Raw genomic sequence first — 22,804 nt, forward strand, 5'->3', positions numbered from 1 at the left:
GCGGGCGGCGCTGACCCTCGGCATCCCTGCCGCTCTCTGGGCCCGCCAGCTACGGCGGCTGCCTACGCGCTTTTCTAAAATGCAGAGCTTTTGTGAGTTACTGACGACAAAAAGCAGCGTGTTAACAGGAGGTACGACAGGCTGTGGGCGAAAAGTAGTGGAAAACAGCTTTCAGGCCCATCAGATAAGCTGGTGTTCCCAAGGGTAAAGCAGCCATCATCCCATGCCTCTCCCTGTGAAATACCCCATGTTTCCATCCAACCCCTGTTCCCCTGGCTGCAGTTGTGCCTCTGTCACAACAATGACCTCCTTCTTCAGCCCTTGTCTTCTCCCCACTCTGGTACGAGCTCGGGCCAAACACAAGGCAAAGCTGACTGCAGCTGAACACCCCAACATGTTCAGCTTTAAGGGGAAGACTCTTCATTAGCAGCTTCATTGGGCTCAAATGCTGCAAAACACACGACTGAATAGTCATGAGCGTTCTGAGAGGCTGACCTTTTCTGAGGAGTACTTTGTAAATGAGCCCCTCTACTAGGTCACAGTGGAGTGTTATTTCCGAGTGTCTTACCCCAGACACTTCAAAACTACCAACCCTGTGTGTTCCAAGTGTCTAATTGCATTTGGAGAGTTTTCCCTTCCTCCCTTACCGAATCACAACTGGGCCACATGTACAGGTAAAGCAAAATGGAGCTTACAAAAATATTAATGCAGAGCTATCAGCAAAATCAATTAAATTGATTTTGTAAAAAACAGCACCTTCATTAAGTCTGTGATATTTTATGTATGCATTTCTATTCAGACACAATCCATGTGTAAATTATTTATTTGCCACAAGCTATTAAGTTCTGTTGTGTAGCTCTGAATTAAAGACAAGGAATCTCTATTAAAAATGATTAGTCCAATAACTCTTCCTTCTCTTTACATAAATTGTACTTTGGTATGTTTAAACCCTTACCAAAGTTCCCTTGAAAAGAAGCTCAGATACAATCTCAGCAGTACTTTTGTAAAACTAGATATTCAGATTGCTTTTAAGTTTCCAACTCCAAACCTCTGTGGTGAGGGCTCTTGCTGGATGATGAGCTTCTGAATTTTTCTTTGAACTCTCTCTAGATGGGCTTTAAATGACCCTGGCCCAGTTGGATAGCCAAAAATTAACCAACAATTATAAAAGTATTGTTAATTCTTTCCCTTTAAAAAAGAAGAAAAAAGCCCAAAGTCCACAAAAGCAATTTGTCGGGTCACATTTATAAGTTACAAACCATTGATTTTGTAGAAGGAAAAAGGGAAGAGATTTATACCCTGTCCTGGTAGACTGAGTTCTGCTGGATGTCTCTCTCCTCCATGGGAGCTATTTGTCTTCTAAGAGACATCATCTCCACTTTCCATAGCCACCTATCCCAGTTTTCTGCACTAGGTACTCAGATGCATGATCAAATTAACGCAATTTAAAGGATTACTTGGTGTCACTGGAGACATGTGCAAATATACAATACAAGGGAAAACACATAAGCTTAAACCACTTTCAGGGCAGTAATTTGATCACATATCTGAGCCCTAGTGACACTAACCTAGTGAGACAAATGAGCATGTCAGTGACTGCACACTTGAGGTTAGGAATACTCCTAAATGCCTCGCATACTTAGGGCCAGCAGCATGAGCTGTTATTTACTCTTCCTCCATCAATTAACCTTCAGCAGATCTCTGGCTAGCAGATGAAGTAAACTTCAAATCAAAGCCTAAGTAAAAAGATCGTAAAATATTTAATCAGTCTTTAATATTTGATTTACAAATTCTTGGTCAGCCTTCTTGCTTAACCTGCTGTAAACCCCAGTCTAGCCTAATAGTCCGAGCACCCCAGAGACCAGTCAGCCTGGGAGATGTTCATTAAGGTGCAGAGCAGAGTTCTTCACTGGAGAATGCCAGGCATGCTAGACCTAGATCTGCTCCTGTATTTGGAAATTCCTCTACCTAGGAGAAGCAAGCAGTATTTCTAATCATGGCAATTGCTGACACATTAGCCATACTGTACCTCACAAACTGCAGGCTAGACAGCTGTTTTTCCAGGGATTAGGGACCTTCTCTGTGACCACAGCTATTGAGTTATTCCCATAGTGGTTAAAAGCAAACAAACAGAGCAGAATGAAGCATGCATATACAAATGTCTCGTAAGCAGGACCTATTTTACAGAGATAAAGTAATCCCTTCCTCTGTTTCCAACCTAAAAAGTCCTTACATCTAAAGCTGTAATTCTTCATGACACGCCTGAAGTCAGAGAAGATATATGTTGGATTTGCTTGTTTTGAATGAGAGAGAAACAATCAGGAAAGAGGAGACAACTGGGTGCTGAACCAGACCTTAAAATCTCACTAGAATGAGATTCTTAATATAAACTCCTTGAGTTTCAATGTGGCTTGATTATCCAATTATTTTATGTTTTAGTTTCTGCCCTCAGGGATTTCAGTCTCGAAAGCCTGACTGATTTCACAGTCTTACATGGTAGATACCTTTCTCTCCAATAATGAATGGAAACTAGGAGACAGTATTAAGCTGTTCAAATATACAAGTTCAAACTAGTTCCCTACAAGTTTCATTCAAATATTCTCTCTCTTTCTTTGGGAACCTTGGCCAGTATTATAATAAGGACCACTGCTAATGGCCTTGAGATCTATCTCATTATCCTGTGGAACTCTGAATTATTATTTCACTTGACAATCCAGTCTTGTCCAGGTTTGAATAATTGCCCAACTGTCCCTTAAGTGAAAGAACAGTTCTTTCTGGTTAATATGATGCTGTTTCTTATATTTTTAGATTTTCTTAGGGAGCTGATTTGAAACATCATGTTTTATTTCCTATAATTATCTTTCCTTTGGCTGTGTACGTGTATGGGCCATTTTATACTGTGTTCATGCAGAACTAGGTTTCTTACTCAGCTGTTTCTAAATACACATGAACAAAGACGTTGCCAAAAGTTAAAGGCACTGCTGTCTTATTTGCAATAGGTCAAGAGATCTCACATGACTGAAAGAGTCATTTCCATGGCACTGCAAAAAATGCATTTTGATAACAAGAACTATGATATAAAACAGATATATCATTCTCCAGTGTTACAGCTAATTTTTACCTAATTCCATCGAAACTATTTGTAAGAAAAATTGTGCATGGATTAGAGAATCTTCTTGGTCAGAATGGGTTGTGTTCTTTAAACAGAAGTTAATTTAACTGCATTATCTATTTACTTAGTGAATTTATAAAGTTGTTACAATACAAGATACAGAAAGAAAGTTTCAAAGGAATTACTGCTTTTAGCAGTGTAGGAAGAACTGTAGAGCTGCCTTGTGAAATGCATGGGATCTTTTACCATACACAATGAGCAGGAGTTTTGGAAGGCGTCTACTTTGACCTGTAGTTTCCCTTTGCATAGGATTAATGCCAAATACTCCTAGCTGACTTCAAAAGCCATGACACCTTAACACAGACATGTAACCAACTATTTTAGGTCAGAACCAGCCCTTGTTTTCCATTCATGACCTAAATCTTACTCTATAAAATAAGGTGCCAGAGCAATTGATATAGCAGAATATTCAGAAACATAAAGATGTTAATTGTAAGTGTATTCAGTGAAAATCCGCTGAAGTTTTCATAGCCAAACTTTTACCTGGGTTCTTCAGAAAATACAGAGTTGCAAAGAATATTCAAACTGATTTTCAGGATCTTCAGGCTACATGATGTGTCCAGCACAAATTGTCACTTGTACAATGTGCCTGGAGGGAAGAGAGAAAATCATCCCTTCAATTTCTGACACAAGGTACCAGTGTCCTGTGCTATGGCACAGTGGCAGAGACCGATGTCAATGTGCCTGCCAATCCAGCTGAGCCAAACAGAGAGGAATTAATCAGTCTGATGAACGACTGGAAGAGATTGGTTTCCTTGCAGAAACTGAGTAACTGAGATGTAGTCCTTGTCTGTCTCCTGGAGCAATATGCTTCCTAATATTCAAGGCTTGTAAATCCAAAACTGAGCCCTTGGTGGATACCTATGACATCACGTAGAATATAAACATCCCAGCTTGGACTCTGAGATCTATTACACATTTGGAAATACACTCCCTTCATAAATTTCATATACTTAGCATATGTATATAGAATTTTTCTATATTTCTATATTTTATATAGAAGCATAGTTTCTAACTCAACTAATGAGGAAAATACAGTACTTTATTGCAGTACTTATTCCTGCAGTGTAAAATTAACCATGGACATCATGGGGTTTAATTTGTGGATGTTAATGGAAAAAACTGATGTTCGTTTCCATAGTATTTGTGTTCTATAATTCTTTGGTTTGCAGTCCTTAACTAGTGGGAAAAGAAAGCAGATGCTAATTAGTGTTCAGAGTGTAATGACTGTAGAAACATAACAATATCAGAAATAAAATCTGAATGTTAATCCTTGTAACACTAATTTCTTAACACTTCATTTTCAAGCATCAGCAAATAGCATGAACAAAACAATAACAAAACTACAAAGGAATACTGTTGCATCATCACTTATTGATTGCACCTTTCACACTTGACTTTATTGCATTGGAATTCTCATTAGGCCTCAGACAATATTTACTTTCCTTAATCATGAATAGTAACAAGGCAGAGTACAACGTTTTGTCAATAACTATCAACTTTTTCTTCAGAAAAGGCTGAATTTTTAAAGGGATTTCAGCTTGACCTGCATTTCTGCGAGTGCACCTACTTCCAGACATGAATGCTGGGGGCTGGAGAGTGTTTCAATTCTTCATGTAACCTAACATTTGTTATTCTAGTAACATTAGTTAAAGGATATTGTGTGATGAAGACTCTAGAAAGCTTCTTTTCCATTCTCTGCCTTGCACCAGAATACATGGTCTGTGTAACCTTAGGAAAAAGTTTCTTTTTGTCTAGAAAGATAGAGAGATAGATTATTTAAATTACAGATATAAAAGTATGTGTAAAATTGTATGGTGTGTCTGTGTACATGTATATACATATAAATGGATATGTGTGCAGAGTTGTAGGGAAGGAAATCTACAATAGAAATAACTGCATTATCTCCAATTGTATGTAGCAGAGTTAGGTTTGCATGGATCTGTTAGCATTGTGCATGCCTCTGACTGTGTTTTTCCTTAGAACAGTGGTGATTTCCCAGGATGTCCTAAATGGTACCAAGGCACAGAGGAGTAGTGGTCATTTGTAAGTTCAACTTGGTAATGATGTTCACAGAATCATTAGAGTTCACAAAATCACAGAATGGTTGAGGTTGGAAGGGACCTCTGGAGGTTGTTTGGTCCAGCCCCCTTGCCAAGCACAGGCATTTAGGGCTGTTTGCCCAGGACAACATCCAGATGACTTCTGAATATCTGCAAGGATGGAGACTGCACAAAGCCCCTGAGCAAGTGTCAGTGATCCCCACTCAAGAAACATGTTTCCTCATGTTCAGAGGGAGCTTTCTGTGTTTCAGTTTGTGCCCAGTGCCTCTGGTTCTGACAGGTGAGGATCATGAAAGAAGCCTGGCTCCAGCCTTTTTGCACCCTCCCTTCAGGTGCAATTTATGTACATTTATGTAATTTCAATTTATATACATTGATGAGATCCCTCTGAGTCTCCTTCTCTTTTCCAGAGTGAACAGCCCCAGCTGTCTCAACCTCTACTCCTAGCAGAGGTTCTCCAGTCCCTTCATCGCCTTCATGGTCTTTTGCTGGACTCTCCAAGTATGTCTCTATTGTATTGAAGAGCCCAGAACTAGACATGCCACTTGAAGTGAGGCCTCACCAGTGCTAAGTAGAGGAGCAGGGCCACCTGCTATGATCTCATAGCAATATTTGGCCTAATGCAGCCAGCCCAGAATACCACTGGCCTTCTTAGCTGCAAGAGCACGCTGCTGGCTCATGTTTTAGCTTGCTCATCCACAGTAATAAACTTGAAGCAAACAGGTCCTCTAAAATCAAATTTTTATCAATATTAGTTACCATCTTCTTTGATTAAAATAATCTTAAAAGGACTGAGAAGTTGATGAGAGTATCTAGGCCTTCACTTGAGTGAAAATGAAATACATTTCCCCTTTCTGTGGTCCAAGCAGGGTATTTTTCGTAATTCCTGTCCTTTTAATGTCACTGTCGGTCAGGTCATGACAGACAGAGATTTACTGCACTGAAGAGTCAAAGAGGACTTGTAATCGTCCTAGAACATTGCCTTCCTAAACATACAGCATAAAAAAGGTGATTGAATTATCTTTTGATTGACATCTCTCAGTATGTCAGTGACTTGAGATTTTGCATTTCAACTGGAGGAGGATCTCAGCACCACCAATATTTTACATGGGTTATCCTAAAAAAAAAAAACAAAACAAAAATTGGGGCGTTGATGAAGTGAGTCAAAACTCCCTGAACCTGCGTTTAAATATCATCTGGTCCCTGCTGCTATTTTTGTATGTCTTTTTTTTTTTAAATAAATGTCAGATTTGCAACTGTAGTTTATCTGTTGAAAATACAGAGCTGAAGAACTTTCATTTTACTGTTGCATGATATTATGTCATCATTTGCAGATCCACCTACTTAATTAGACAGTGATACATTTGAAGTTGTCTTGAATTCCTTCCCACTCTATAGTCTTTAAGTTTGCTTAGAATGTGGTTTCATACTAAATATAGTTTTGTCCATGACAGTGGCCATCAAATGCATTCAACAGAAGTCTGAGAGGCGGCAGAGTTCTGTTGAATTACTATTTTATCTCCCCTCCACACAACACTATATTCACAAGGTGCAAAATTTCTCAGGGGCTGGATGATAACCAAAATCTAGGATCTCTTTTGGCACAGAATGCGTAAGTGGCAATTTTTTATAAATACAGATCAAATTTTCAGGCAGGCTGCCTATCCATCCATATATTCATCCATTCATGTATCCATCCTTCCAAATACTGTTCCAGCAATCCCTTACAGTCAGCTGGAACTGCTTTTGGATGTTCTGAAAGTCATTAATTGTCCAAAACACTTGCAGAGTTGACATTCTCCTTTCAGAACTCCTTCAGAACTCATGTTTCATATCTGGTTTATCTGACCTTGTCTTCCCTTGGTCATCTGTCTTGTGAAACTCTTGACACATATTTAGGTGCAACCTTGTCTGCATCCATCCCTTTGGGTGCAACGGGAAACATACCAGTTCCCTTTCCCTCCATCCTCCTGTGCCTGGAGCCACTTTAAAGCTACGTTTCCTGAGCATTCCATTTGCTCCACAGGTGTGTCTTTTCCCAAAATTTCTCACTAAGATTTCTTCTTCTTCACAGCAGCATGATTCCACTTCTTTTGATATCATGACTTGAACAGTGAAGTTATAGCTGCTACAGTGTCAGCAGAGAATGGGGACTTCACGCTCAGTCCAAACTCAAAAAGCTAGGTCCATCCAGTGCCAGACTGTGCATTTATGTATATACATAAATGTTCCCAAAATGGGCTATTCTGTGACCTCTGGAGATCTCCAGAGAAGCAGATTTATTAAATTGCAAATGAGTTTTAGTTTCCTTACAAGAAAGTGGAAATGCTTTTTTTTTCAAATCAGCAGTCCTCCATGGAGCAGTGTCTAAATTCTGAATGAAAAAGAATAATTTCTGTCTCATTGCATTCAGAATGAGAATTATTCTGCTCCATGTTAAATTTTAAAAAATCTGAACAGATTTGTGAAATGCAAATATTTCCAAATAGTGACTTTTCTTACCCTGCTGTGCCTTGAGATTGCTAATGATAAGCTCCACTGTCCCACAGTGAGGCAGGCTTTGAGTCATGGTCAATAATAACAAGAGTAATAATAATAATAACATGGGATTCCCTAACACCTTGAATCTTGTGAAAAATATCATCAGGGATGAAATCATCACAAGGAAGAGGGTAGATAAACTTGCAGAAATGTTTACTCATAGACAAAACTTCCACCATCTAAATCTGCAAATAAAAGTGGCCTGAAGTTTTGTCCTATTAAATTCAGAAAGTTAAAGCATTAGGTGTTTTATGTTCTTAGTGCTTTACTGGAAGAATCTCTGGGCTGCAAAAAAAAAAAAAATCAGTAAGAGATTCAGTTCAAGATAAATGCTTGACCAGGATTGTTTAATTCAGAAGCCTAGAGAAGGTGCCAAGATGCTTAGTCAAGTTTGCACCATATGACTATGCAATACTTACAACAGAATGGAGGGTTTGCCTCAAGACTTTGTACATTATATTTTGCACAGTTTGGCTCATTGGCATTACTCAAAATAAATAAAGAGAACGTAGGATTAAAGAGAACATTATGGTTTTTATTCATGATTCCTCTGATGTTTCAGATGGAGACAAAATATGTTTTGCTCATCAACTTGCACATGGAAGTATTTTGGTAAGGATGAGGAAGATGGTACCAAAAAAGACAAATTCAGCTAAAATAAAAGAAGTCTTAAGAGCAGTGTGGGCTGACACTCCTGTTCAGACTGACTGATTTATAGAGTATCCAAATCCAATATAAAACCCAACTCCTCTGTGTGACCTTTTCCTTGTGAAGGAAGAGGGAAATATTCCTTTTATCCCTGTGGTTCCTTTAAACCAAGGATCATTTTACACAAAACACTACCATCCTGTGGAAAACAGAAGGAGGAGCAGTGGTTGTAGATTGCCATTGCCTGTAACCTACGAAATACAAGATTCTGCTCTTTGACTTTTCCAGCATGCTGTGTGAACTTTGTTACAGATGCTGATTCTCTAGATGACTGAATTTGCTGTGTTAAGATGCTTTTTTTCTAGATATCCTCTTATCATGGCCATGCTGTGCCATTTTAAGAACAACCCTTTTCTTTGAGGGTTTTGTTTGTTCTTCTGTGGGATGGTTAGAGCTCTGATTTGGAACCCCTGTTGCATATCCAAATAGAGAAGGACTTTTTAGGAGCATTTTAGAAGAATTTTTTCTAGATGGATAGCAGGTACCTCCAACAGGAATCACTCGAGTGATTGCAGGTTTAGACAGATGCAGATATTTAATCATCCATACGTAAAGAACCATCACACTCCAAAGAATTACATCTTTCATTTGTAGAAATTTATCAAGAACAGCGGCTCATATTCCTTCAGCTCCAGAATAAAAAACTCTTCATTGTATTTTACTTGCTGGAACAGTACAAGCGAATCTTATCCAAGGATCAACTTTTCAAGGACAGTCAAATCTGCTCACGAGCAGAAATTCACTACATTTCAAGAAGAGACTATCTGTAAAAAGCCCACACCAATAAGAATTTCTTCCTTGAGAAATTAAATGGATTCAGCAGCCCTTTGCTGGAACTGCCCTCATGTCTTTGGATAAACCATCATTACATTATTCTTTTAATTTTTTTCTTTCTCTCAAAACTGCCATATGGGTAAACCTTGTGCAGTGAGTCTCCATGTTATCAGTCAGGGCTGCCTTAATTCACTCACTTCCAGGGAGATAAAGTGGTCTGGCTGAGAACACTTCTTGGCTTTAAGGGTAAACTCAACCAAGAATTTTACTGAAGCTAGGTAATTATTTTATTGTGTATTTTTGTCCAAATTTGTGGATGTTGAGGTGGTAGATTCAGTATTTCAGTAAGTTTTGGTATTTCCTGAGACTGGAATCTTGTTTTTGTGTTGTAAAGAAAGTAGAGAAGATATATAGATCTTCTTATGTACTGAAGATCTATATAACTGTCTAGAAATAATGTGTTAACATATTTAGAAGACAAATTCTAAATATCAAAATATGTGTTAATGAGAGAAGGGACCTATTTAAAAAATGTGAAGTCCTTTTACGTATATTGAGTTTGTAACATTGTCTCATTTCTACCCTTCAAATGCACTAAGAATGTTGGAGGTTTAATATAATTTCTCACTGGGTTAGGAAGTAACCAGCCCTGGAGTGGAGTGGGACCACCTAGGTACCCCCACAAAAGGGGTATCCGTATTTCCTCCAAGTGAAATAACATAGGTGGTTTAAAGGATAGAATTTGTAATTATCCTGTCACTCTGATTTTTTAAGATTTTCTAAGCCTTCTGATGTTTGCATTCTTGTAGCAAACTTTCTCACGTACTTTCCGTAAACAACTTATTGTTTTGCATTCTTTTATGGAACAGGAGAAATCTGATTAACTGTTAGTTTGTCCACTGTCATTGGAGAGGTGGCACTTTAACCCTCCAATCCACTGTCACCTTTGGAAATCTATAAATGTTGGAGTCAGAAATTAAACTTCCCTTTTTCTACCTTGAGAGCAGCAGCGTGTCCACGTCATGTTGTTTCATGTCCTATAGTAACATCATCCAGACTGGATCTAGCTTATAATTACATAGTCTGGACCTATGCAAAGACTGAAATTAATATTTCAAGTTTGGAGGAAGAAAGTGTTTGACTGGGTTAGTAGTTGTCTGTCAGCCATGAACTGAGGACCAGGAGAGTTCAAGGAGCCTCCCTTGAATCTTGAACTTATGTTCCAAAAACAGATGAAGAGACATTTACTTAAAATCTTAAACGGAAAACAGAATATGTAAAAAAAGACACTGTAATAAGGAAAATACAGTGATAGCATCTCAGATTATTATTACATGGTTAATAAATGAGAAAGATAAATCATTTATATTCAAAACTGAAGTCTTGGTTATAAGAGCCCTAATCAGCAGTCAGGTCTGTTAAATAAGATTCCTTCCCTTGCTTAAATTTAGAAAGTGAGAATGTCACTCAGTCATTAAAGGACAGGCAGCTAGGGCCATGTAGATCCGAGGTGTGTTACTGAGTACTGGGAGAACAGAGCTCTCCCACAGGTTCTGGCTGTCTGGGGGGACTCGGCTGTCTCAGAGCGTGTCGGAGGTCACCAGGGCCCAGTGTGGTAAAGCTGCACTGGGCTCCTCTGGATGCCCAGTTGAATCACTCTTGGTTCTGTACTGCACTAACTAGATTTCCAGAGATGGGATGTAGGCACTTATACACTTAAACAACGTGAATTCATCAATCCCATTTTAAATTTCATGGATAGAGTCAAGAGTCTCAGCAGATGGACAGCTCAGCATGAACATAGCTTCTCTGTCAGAGGAACTGGCAGTATAACAAAGTACAATTTTTAAGTTATTTCACTGTCATTGCATTTTGATAATGTTGGTTCAAATCACCTAAAATTAATACATTGTTGACCTATTGAATAGATAAACAAACACATCAAGCCCCTTTTTGTGATCAAGATGGCTTGCCTCTTCTGCCTGTGGAGGGCTACTTCTGGGTGTGATACATCCAGTCATTTACCAAACATCATTTCATTAGCACCACTAAAGCCAATTTGGGCATATATAGTCAACAGTTTTGATTCAGGATTTGTTGAACTTGTACTTACACTGTTATCTCACACAATTTCCAGTGCTGTCTTATACTGTTTAAAATACTAAGGCCTGCTAAGAGGGTTAATGCTGAGAGAGAGGCTTATATACCTCATTGAGGAGCCATCATTGCAGTAGTGCGGTGTCCCGCAGGGGGCTTAAGCTTTTCATTCAGCAGTGACTCAGAAAAGGACAAGAGCTGTGTTCGGGTTTCCACCAGCACTCAGTCTTTTCTCAAAGGCTTCCTCACTAATTCCCAGCTCATCACGGTCCTCATCAGCCTGTGTAATGTGCTCATCACACGCTCATTTTCAGCTTTTGATTTGGCCTGGCTGTCTGCTGGGGAAGGTTTCCTCTGGTAGAAGTCTCCAAGTGCATGAACAAGTGAGCTCTAAGTGTTACTAATAAAAAATCCTTTAATCCACTTTAACAATGATAAATTGGAACTGAGAACTCCTCTTACTTTACAGATACATTCAGTTCAGAATTTCACTTAAGTCAGGAAATCATTTTATGGGCTAGAGAAAAGTCCTAAACACCCTGATGTGGACGATGGGAATGAAAGGCCAAGTGCTTAATTGCTCTTTCTGTATCTGAAGCACCTACTGATGACTGAAGTTTCCATTGACATGGCTGGTTCATATAAAATTCACTAGTCTTTGCCATTTTTATTCTTAATTCACTGTGGAATTTCTCTTTTTATTTTCCCCACATTGTAGCTGCTACATGATGAAAGAAAATAACTGATCTGGACCACAGAAGTTCAGATTGAGCAAAGGTCTGTCTAAAATGTACTTCTCTGGGTTTAGATGGATTTGCTACATTGTCTTGGTAGTAAGTACCTGACACCTAAAATCTGTATTGCTATCTACCTGCTACCCTGTGTTTGCTTCTATGTTAAAGAATATAGCATGATCAGACACAATCAAAAATAAAGTCTCTTTATTCTTCTTCTTTCCCAGAAGCATGGGAGTTTTCACTAAGGACTTATCCACAATGGTTTGTGCCTCTTGTAATCCCTACAGATCTCTGTTTCAGTAGTGGCACTTGAACATTTCCCAAACACAGCTCGCTGCAGTGTTACACCAGGCTGGAAGCAGAGTCCAGGCAGCAGGAGGGCTCTTGGAGGGATGTTCACCCTACCTGGCCTTACTGTGGGGCTCCTTGCTGGGACACCTCAGGTACTTCCTCCATGCCATCATCTTATGTGACCTGGTCAGGCTTCAGGAGGCAACTCACATCCCAATACCTGATTTCCAAGCATCCATCCATTATCTGGCAGCAAACGTAGGCTCATTGTTTCATGTCTGATTTTGAAAATCTGGCCGCAGCAGCAGGTTTCTGTGCATCACTGTACTAACATCTGGCTTTTACTGGCTTGGCAGACTGTCTGTATCATTAAGTAGAACGAAACTATTCACTGATATGGACAGAGATGATCCTGCATCAGTTTCCAAAAGGACAGTAGGGCTATTGGCAAATTAAATAGTTGAAGAAATTCTCCATCTCTCTTCCTTTTCATGATGTATCAGGGACTAAAATTGAGGGGAAAGCAGAAAACAAACTAATGTGAGTGTAATTCCCAAATTTCAATCTTCTGTATATTATGGGTCATTACCCGTTAATTTGCTAAATGGCAGTTTCCTATGAAAGAAAAGTTTTGTTTAGCTGTATAATGATGACAGATGATGTAATTAGTATCATCCTTGCACTGAGAATGATAAAAGCATTTCTTTTGTGTGTCACTGCTTTTAGACAGTATAATATCAAAAATGATAACAGTGTGAAAATTGGACCAGCCGCCTTCGTATTGTGCACGTAGAATACCTCAGTAATATGATACAAGTAATGACAGGTACTTTGCCATATATTCATTTTCTCCACTCTCTAGCCTTTATATCACAGCCAAATTAAAGCACAGCACTAAGCAGACCAGACGTGCCTAAATGCAGACCCATCTGATGAGCCTGTAAACGGCCAGCGTCCCTCTACTATTGCTGGTTATGATAATTAAGCAATTGCAAACAGGAGTTTTGAGGGAGAACATTGAATCATTTTTCAGTTAGAGAAGTTGGGGGCTATTTTAATTTCAGGCCACATTTGTTGTTTGAATTAGTTTTAATTATATTCTGTATAAGAACTTGCCCCATATCCTGGACTTGCTAGTGGTAGATATTCTCATTTAAATATAAATAAATGCCAAACTTATTTAACATGGAAAAGTGACTGCTGTGACTGTGTAGTAACAATTTTCTCTTTGTTGCCATGGTTTGGATTTTTATATAAGCTTTGCAAATATAATAAACCTAATGGAGCTCTTCATCCAAGGAAATGGGTATATTCAAGAAAATAAATTACATTTTGCAAGCTAATGAGCTCTACTAATTGTGTTTATCCTTGTGAATTAATACAATTTAAGCAAATCTATCCCCCAAAATCAAGCATTTGATTGCATTTTAGCTGCGTGGAAATCAGAACATCCGGATCAAATCTGAGTTTACTGGATATCCAAGGGGTAGGGGGGAAGGTTAATTTTCATTGACTTGGGCAGCTGGTGCTAGATAGTAGTAAAGTAGGAAAAGTTAGATTTTGAAAGTTCTGACTTTTATTTGCTTCTTTTTTATCCAACTACTTCCCACACAGGCAGAATTCCCAACAAAGACTTCTGTGTAATAAATCCCATGTAATACAGCAGCAGGCATGTACAAGTCATGGTAATTAGCCCACATGCCCACAGGACAGGATAAAGGAAGACAGCAAAAGGGAATAACAGTTGTACTTTCTAAAAGACAGCTTGTCTTCATCCATTTCCCTCTCTCCCTCCTTTTCTCACACTTCCCTTTGCCAACATTGGATTTCGGTTGTTTTTTTTCCCTTCCTTCCTATAAACAGGTTTTTATTTCAGAGAGGCATTTTGAGAGATGCAGGACAGATTAGAAAACTCTCAGTATATTCTGGCAGATTTTAGGTTATTCTCCCAGTTGGCTTCTTGGAAGGATTTCAGAGAGTAGAGCAAATGGTCAGTTTGAACTCTTGAAACTCTGCAAATAGCCCCAAAAACTCTCAAGCAAACTTGATTGGTCAGCAGGAAGAGGCAGGCAGGTGCTGGCCAGAAGGTTTGTGCTTGAGGAGGGTGACAGCAGCTGTCAGCAGTGGTCCTTACGGAGGCAGTTTAGCTCGCCACGTGTTGGGTTGCTGCCATTTTTAACACCGTGAGCAAATGCATGCCTGAGATGAAGTCTGAGCCTGGCTGACTGTACTTCCTTAGTCCTGACTGCTTTTTTATCCTGCCAGATCATTTTCAGCACTGATGCAGGAGTCCCAGCAGATAACAACCGTCACAGATTCCTCAGATAGAGCTGGTGTGAGAGCAGAGCTCTCCTGTTTCTCAGCAGCAGGCCCCTCGTCACTTAAAACCGGGATGAGGAAGCAAGGCCAGCCTTCCTTTCTCAGCCTGTGAAAAAATGGCATCTTAAATATGGATAGGAGACAGAAAACAGGCTCAGAAGTGAAAGTGTTGGTTTGTTTATTGCAGCTCAGTTAAGAGCCAGGCTGATCTTTCCTTGACTGCACTGAAAAAAAATCTCTGGTATTCAAGTACTGAGAAGGGCTGTTAGGATCTGTCTTCTAGAAGTTTTGGATTAATTGCATTTGTGTAGTGAGAAGAGCACAGCTCCTCAGCATTGATGTAATTGTACTGTTACAAAGATACTTAGAGTGACTTATTGTAGATGAGTGACAAGCTTCACTCTTAAGAGTGAGCACCAATATGTTTGTTGATATAAAACAGTGATTTTAGAAAGTTTGATAGTAAACACAGCAGTGGTTAAACAAAATCTAGTGACAAGATACACTTGATTATTTATTGTAGAGAGGACAGGGTCGGAAAAAATTGTCAGGGGGACCCTGTCCTTCAGTCATGAGGATCAGAAAGAGCCCACTTGAATTCTAAACTCCTTTTCAGAGAGGACTTTAGCTGCTGGATCCAGTCTTAGTCCCAACAGTTTATGTCTTAAAGAATTACCTGTGTGCAACCAATCCTTTGTATCATCTAGCTAAGATTTCAAAGTTTAGCATGCTGTTAATCACTTACCAAAGAACCTCTTGTGGCAAGAAATCTTTCAATTCTGAGGAGTAACCTTGAGAGGTGTCCCTGCCCAAGGGGAGATCCTGGTGTGCAGCTTGCTGCCAAGCAGGGGAGCTCAGCAGGCCCTGGGCTTTCCACTATTTATGGAGCATGATAATTGACTCATAGTCATATTTGCATACCAACAACACATGTTAACTTCTTCCAGATTTTCGTTGAGTCAGACCTTGTTCAACACTGTGGTTAGGTGGGTGCACTACTCAGATCAGCCCTTGGCTGTTGTGTTGTTATCTGTGTCCACTTTGAGCTGGATACAGCCACCATGACCAGACACGTCCATGATGACCCCACTGGTGGTTTTCACTTGGCGAGAATTACAGGAAATAAAGGTCAGGTTGGGGGAAGGTGGGAAGGAATGTCACAGGAATAAAGAAGAAGAATTGAGAATGATTGTATGACCACACTGGAATAAAATCTTCAGGATTAAAAAATACTAGTAAAAGAAATAGAATTGTGAAATAGAATTTTTATAAGTAAGTCTTGATGCACAGAGCTGTTCTGGATTCCATAGATGCCAGGCTCCTCAAGGAGGCATTGACATAGGCCATAGTAACTTCAGGGATGCATGCAGATAGATACATAACTATAGGGTCCCAAAGTACACATTAATGAAACTATTATCTTGTCAATGATTCAGAGTGCAGAGCTATCTTTAGCAGAAGTTACTATGATTTTTCATAAGAGAACATGGAATTTAGTGACATTTTTATTATTTGACATCACATCACTGTTGAAAAGTAAAGAGGAAGCCAGAAGAAAGATAAAGTAAAAAAAGCTTTACATGAAAAATATTGTTCACCTCTGATGGAAACTACAGGCAGCTAGGAGAAAAGAATCTGGAACTTTTTCAGTTCTTGGCGTTGAAAGATTTTGATAGGAGCAGTTTAAAAGTTAACTGTTGCAGCAAAACTGCATCTCAGAAATGAGTATGGCTATGATGACATGATAGCTTTGGGCTGCTGACTTACTGCCCAGACCCCTGCGTATCAGCGAGAGTTAAAATCAAAGTGGAACCTCTGTTTTGAACTTCCTTTTTCTGCAGCATTTGAGCAGATCTTCAGCATTTCATGTCTCTCCACGTGGGGTTGTAGAGGTCACTTCTCGAGCCCCATTGACCCCATGCAGATTTATTGTGGAATTGTTTCAGTGAAAACAGAGCTTTGAAGCATCATGCAGGTTGCCTGGTGACTCCCACAAAGTGCTGACCACCCCAAGTCTGAGGGAAGAGATAGCTGCACAGCTGAGCTCTATTATGGGTTATAAAGCTGGGAGAGGTTTGAGTGATAGAAGGAGTTCTGGCAGGCTGCTAGCTCTCACCATCTGGGAAAATGGGAATGTTTATTAATAAGAACCTTTGACATGAAATGCATGATATGTGCCCTCTGTGCTAGGCCCATGATTAATAATATTAATTATGGGGAGTTCATTATAGTCTCATGGGGATGTGATATGTAATTCAGCCAGCGTTTCACTGTAAATTTGCATTAATGTCCACTTTAAGTACAGTAGCTATCTATAGCAATGCAGAAGGAGCTGCAGTCAGTATGTACAATAACATAATCTCCTTATTAAATGATGGTAGACTTCTACTTCAAAGAATTATAGATTATTAACATTTCTCCTATGTTAAATCATTGCTGTGTTTGGCAGTGTAATACATGTGCTACCTACCTCCTAGTGTTATTAAAACTTTCCTTGGTGGTGGTAGAAGAGTCCAGCTCCTTTCTGTGTTGAAAAAGGAACCAAATAGTTTTGAAATCCCTTTGGAAGTAGTCTTGATTGCAGTTTCATTAGCAATTAAAAGAGCATGTAACCTAATGGTTTTTCTACCCCAGTCCAGAGAAATTATGCACAGTGGGCAGCTCTTCAGTTGGTGTAAACCATCAGTGATGTAATGAAAGCAATGAACCTTCACTGATTTGTGCTGAGAATCTTGCCTGCTCCAAATTGTTCAAACATATGCCTTCCTATGGCTGTGCTTTATTGTTAACTTGCTTTATAAGGAAAAAATAGTTCATCTTACTTGGAATTCCTTTTCCCTAATTTGCCTTCCAGGAATCCCTGGTGAAACTGCCACTATCTGGCCTCAGTTTCTTCTGAGCCACATGTGCTCATTCACTTACCTTCATAAAAATGACCCTTATATACAAACACAGTTTCTTTTCATCTTTAGGTAGCATCTCAGAAACCAGCAGGCACTGAAAGCCACTGCCTTTCTGTAGTAGATCCTGGGAATGGCTGGGAGGACCATAGCTCTAGTGGCCCTAAGTACATACAGTTTTAAGCAGCTGGGGAAGCAGCTGGTGGCACTGTGGGAAGCATCATACAGATGCCAGAAATAAGCTGAAGGACAGTCTCCATTAAAAGAGTGTTCATTAAAAGGCTGTATATATGTTAAATTATATGAGTATATAAATATGGATCCAGTCAAACCAGGAAGAATAGGAGAGAAGGACACAAACCCAGGTATTGTTTTCTTTTGGAGGAAGCTGCAAAGCTGATGAGTTATTATTCTTATTTATTTGTTTGGACGGCAGTGGGTTTTAGAAATGCAAGGCTAGAAGGGACCTCCTGGGTTTTTGTGTCCCATCTTCTGCAGTCATGGGTAACTTGGGCAAAACATCTCTTAGAAGAGTCCAAGGATCACTTGCCTTACATTCCAGTGCATACCAGGGGCCACAGTATCCTTCCTCTCTGAAATCTGCCACCTGTAATGAAAGATGAAAACACACAGCTGTACTGTGCCAAAGGAAGACAGGCAGAAAACTCCAGATCATCACCAGCAGCTTAGATCCTTCAGAGTTTTTTTGTTTGGGAACTTGTTCAGTTTTGTTGAGTTGCCTACCCAAACCAGAGAGTTGTAAATCAAAGTGGCTCTGCAAGTGGCTGTCCTAGAGAACTGGGTAGCAGCCCACAGCTGTTTGGCACTGAATGATGCAAGTCCAGATCCAGCACCTGTTGGACACTAAACACTTTTCTTAGAATCCATGCAGCTGACCAGCTCCTGGGGAAAAGGCAGCAGCTGCTGGGCAGAAGTGGTTAAATATAGGAAATGAAGAATGCCACACCCAACTGGAAAGGAAAAGAGGGAGGCAGGAATCTGAAAATTCTTATTGGTGAGGAGACCCCTGCAGTGATCAGGAATTTGAGGCATTTACACCCTCTATTTTCTGTCTTGTCTGTGACTGCACCTACACTCACACACTGCATCAGCCTCAGATAATGCCCAACAGTTTAGTGCTGATTGTATTAATGAGTGTCATTTCTGAAATGTTTTGGAGGAGCATGTGAGAGCCCTGTCTCTCGCTGCAAGTCACATAGAGTTGCTGAGATATGTTGTCCTTAATTTGACTTGATTCTTTGTAGCACTTTTAATAGCAAAAATGCTGTGAAGAGCTTAAATATGAAGCTATACAGATTTAGCACAGATGGAGTTTGAAAAGGACATTCAACCTTCTCTAATCTTCCACAGAGATCAGCAAGTAAAGCATAAGGAAGGACAACCTGAAAGATAATATTTTTCATTGTGATAATCTGGAGTACTTTAATTTCACTGAGGCATTTACATGGCCCCTTACTGAAGAGTCTGAGTGCTCCTTTTGCTTTAGCTGAAGGACTGTTAAAAAGAAGCAGAAAAGCAAACCTCTTTTCTTAGCCAACCTTCAAGGTAGTGCCAGATATCCTCACAGAGAAAGACAACAGTTTGAAGCCGAGGAGGCTTAGCTGCAGATTGGAAGATTATCCCTGTTGTTTGGATGAACAAAGCAAAAGAAGGTAAGAAGAACAGGGAGAAACACTCCTGTTTTGCTTTATTCACCTGCTGCACATGAATGCAAGAGAGAGGCCCAGGACACACAGGTATCCAAAGCCCCTGGCCCTGGTGTCCCTCTCCATTCCAGGAGGACATCTGGCCAGCACACACTCCTCTCCTCCCACCCCTCCTCCTTCACACTGGGCTGCAGCAGCTCAAGCTGGCTGAGCCTGTCGTGGTGATGATATCATGCAGCTAAATTAATTCCAAAGCTGGTCATGCTTGGAATTAGTTAGACAGGAGACAAAAAAGGAAGCTGAGAAAGAGGGAAAAACAGACTAGGTGTGAAACACCATGCAAGGAGAGGGAGTAGTGGGTGTGGTCCTGAAGGTGCCTTAGGGCTCGGTTTAACACAGAGGGTCTGAGGTGACAGGAGCTCAACAAGCCTGCAGAGATCCCTTATCTCCATACAGGGTTTCACTAAGTGCCTCCTGGCTATTCAGCCCTCCAGAGCTCAAAATAAGTGTTCCTTTCCATTTCAAGGGCAACACTTAGATGGACATAAAGATTCTTCATCTTAATTTCCTCCATTTCTGTCTTATATACAACCATCTCACTTTACCTCCTTCCCTGACTTGACCTTGCTGTGGAGCATAACCCAGGTCCAGGAATGAGCAGTGCTGAGCAAGCATCATGTTCACCATTCACAGCCTCAGCATCTGCTGTAAGTTTGGGCCAATAAATCACAAATGTTGTAAGGAATGGGCCACCTCCTGCTGCATGTCCAGACAGCAGTTCCCACAGTGGGCATCTGATCCTTGACTCAACCTCAAGGCACTGCCATATGCAAATAGTAGTAATCTCTGGTTTGTTGTCCCTCCAAAGGCAGATGCACCTGCATGTGTCTGTCTGCTTGGAAGCTTAAATAAACCCAGTTGAGGTTTGTTTGCTTTTGCAAGCTTGATTCATCAGCTTGATTTTCAGGATGTGTAAAATGCTTCCTCAGAATGGCTTTTTACTATTTTTCTCCTAAATTTGCCTTAAAGAAGACTCTTTATAAATACATAGTTTTTAGTCTTCTGATACCTTGGATGCTGGCTGCAAAATGGTGAAAGAGTTGGCTTCTAACTCTGTTATTTGAGGGTTTTTTTCGTTGTTTCCAGCATAACAATCTCAGAGACCCCATGAACAATGCAAAAAAGAGTTATATTACATTTTTATGGCGCATGGTGTAACTCTTAGGGATGGTCCTTTGCAAAACAGGGAGTTGGACTCGATGATTCTTCTTGGTCCCTTCCAGCACAGCATATTCTGTGATTCTGTGAACTTTATATATAGCCAGGTATAAGGAAAGGAAGGAGAACTTCAGTAAACCATGGTATTTTAGGACCTTTTATATAAAGCCACTCAGACAAACTTATATATAATAATCCCTAGCAGGGACATCAGAATTGCAGCCTCTACCTGCTTTTGCACCTTTCCTGCAAGTTACCTTGTTTATTTTGTACAGCTGCTCTTTTGTACTGTTGTTGCATTATTTTTGCTTACATACAGTAATTTACAGGTAGCATTTATAACACAAAAAGAGAAAATAAAAGGTGGCTGCACCAAGCAGTCTGTGAATTATGAGTGCCTCCCTGGTTCTGCAGCCAAAAATAGTGCTTTTCAAAGTTGGTGGACTATATCCTTCCTAAATTGCTATACCTGATCAAAAGCATTTGTAGAACCAGGACCCACACTGTTACACAAGACTTCAACTACTTCGAATACAGCTAGGAAAATTATGATTAGGTTCTTGAATCTGTTTCTGAGTGCTGGTCCTAGCTTTTCCAGATACACTATTAGCTCCTGAGTGGCTCAACGACTGGTCTCCATCTATCATCAGTGGACAAAAGCATTGCCACAGGACTTGCCATCTTCTCTGTTGATTGGACAGCAAATTTTAGCACCTGGCCTGGGATAGAGGTGTGTCATTTGGGATGCTGAGCTACAAGCCTGGTACTTCTTGCAGACTGCCTTGCAGAGCTCAGTTTCCTCACCTTATCTATAGTTAAGGGGAAGAGGTGTTTTATGGTTATTTTAGATTTCAAGTTCTTTAGAAATGCAAGTCTTGGGCTTCCATATTTCTATTAGAAGTTATTTGAACAGTTCAGAGGTCCCTTCAAACCTGAATTATTCTGCAGTTCTATGAGTCTAAATTTTTGAAGAGTTCCTTAAAAATAAAATTAGGTGGGGAAAAGCATAACTTTCAACTAGTCACAGAGCTAGTTTAAACCTCTTCTTTGAAAGTTTCCCCAGCTGCTCTCTGAATTGTGCAGTTTGCCCTCCAGGACCCAATTGCTCTCTCTTGGCAAATCAAGTTCTCAGAGATTAAAAAAATGATGGGAATATTTGTGGGGGGGGGAGCCTGCTGCCCAGAATCTAATAGACACTGCTTTCCTGTGTGAAAGCCCATTAGACTTCCTGTATGTTCCTGTAGGCAGCTGGTTTGATGCTGAAGTCAGTACTACCTGGAACTTTTGGGTTAATTAAGCCCCTCAGACCTACACTAATAAATCAAGGATGTATGTGATGGGTCCCTGGTACAGACATGAACAGGTTTCATCCTTCTTCTTAAAATCATGCACTCATCGAGAGAGGGTGCCTGAGTGTAAATGGTCTCTTGGGAATGATCCCTGTCCTGTTAGGAGAATGTTATTTGGCTCAGACCAAAACCACATGAGTGGCAGAGACATCTGAGTTCTAGTGCAGAAGAGTGTTCCCTGGCAAAGGTTAAATTACTAATACAGATGTATCCTAAGGGAGCCCAAGCTTACAAACACCTATTCATGAGTTCCAAGTAATGGCACAGTCCTCCCTCTTCTCTGTGAATGCTTTTATGGGTTGTTTCCTCGGTTGGGTTTTGGGTTTTTTTTGTTTTGTTTTGTTTGTTTGGGTTTTTTGGGTTTTTTTTTTTTTTTTTTTTTTTTTTTCTCCCATATTCACTCTTGAAATTGTTTGGTTTTTGTTCTGCTGCAAATTCTGGCCCCTTATTTCATAAGGTCTCTGTGATGCTTTCCGTCAAATCTTCCAAATTCATTAGGACTAGGAGTGTCAGTATGCTGTTCCCTCAGGCCACATACGGACGGCATCAGATGGACAACATCCTCTGTAGTACCATCTGCCAGTAGAGAAGCTGAACCTTTAACTTCCAGTCCTGGCTCTTTGCCCAAATTAAATAATTAAGTGTACACTGACCACCATGGTTTCTGTGAATCAACCGCTAGAGGGTGGTAGGAGAGACTTAGCTTATTTTATTTTTACAGATTTTGTACTGTAAAAAAAATTTATGAACTTTAACATCCAGTTTTTGTAGTCCTTTTCCATAAAATAAAGCTAGTTTTATGCAACCCTCACTTGTTGCATCCTTACTGGGGCATTGGTTATGGGCTGTTCATCACAGACACTGTCTTATGGCTTTATTTTTATGGGGAATATAATATACTGTCACCATGTTTGCAGAATACATTGCATCTGAGAGTGGTATGAAATAGTGGATTTTGGGGTTCGTTT

General features: G+C 40.0%; 1 protein-coding gene across 4 annotated transcripts in view; it reads left to right on the forward strand.

The window, feature by feature from the left end:
- KLHL29 (kelch like family member 29) overlaps positions 1-22,804 on the forward strand; it is a 388,766-nt gene that overhangs the window by 251,647 nt on the left and 114,315 nt on the right. The gene's annotated exons all lie outside the window — the stretch shown is intronic.

Source organism: Pyrgilauda ruficollis, unplaced genomic scaffold, assembly GCF_017590135.1.
Source record: "Pyrgilauda ruficollis isolate IOZ18807 unplaced genomic scaffold, ASM1759013v1 scaffold54, whole genome shotgun sequence".
Taxonomy (NCBI): domain Eukaryota; kingdom Metazoa; phylum Chordata; class Aves; order Passeriformes; family Passeridae; genus Pyrgilauda; species Pyrgilauda ruficollis.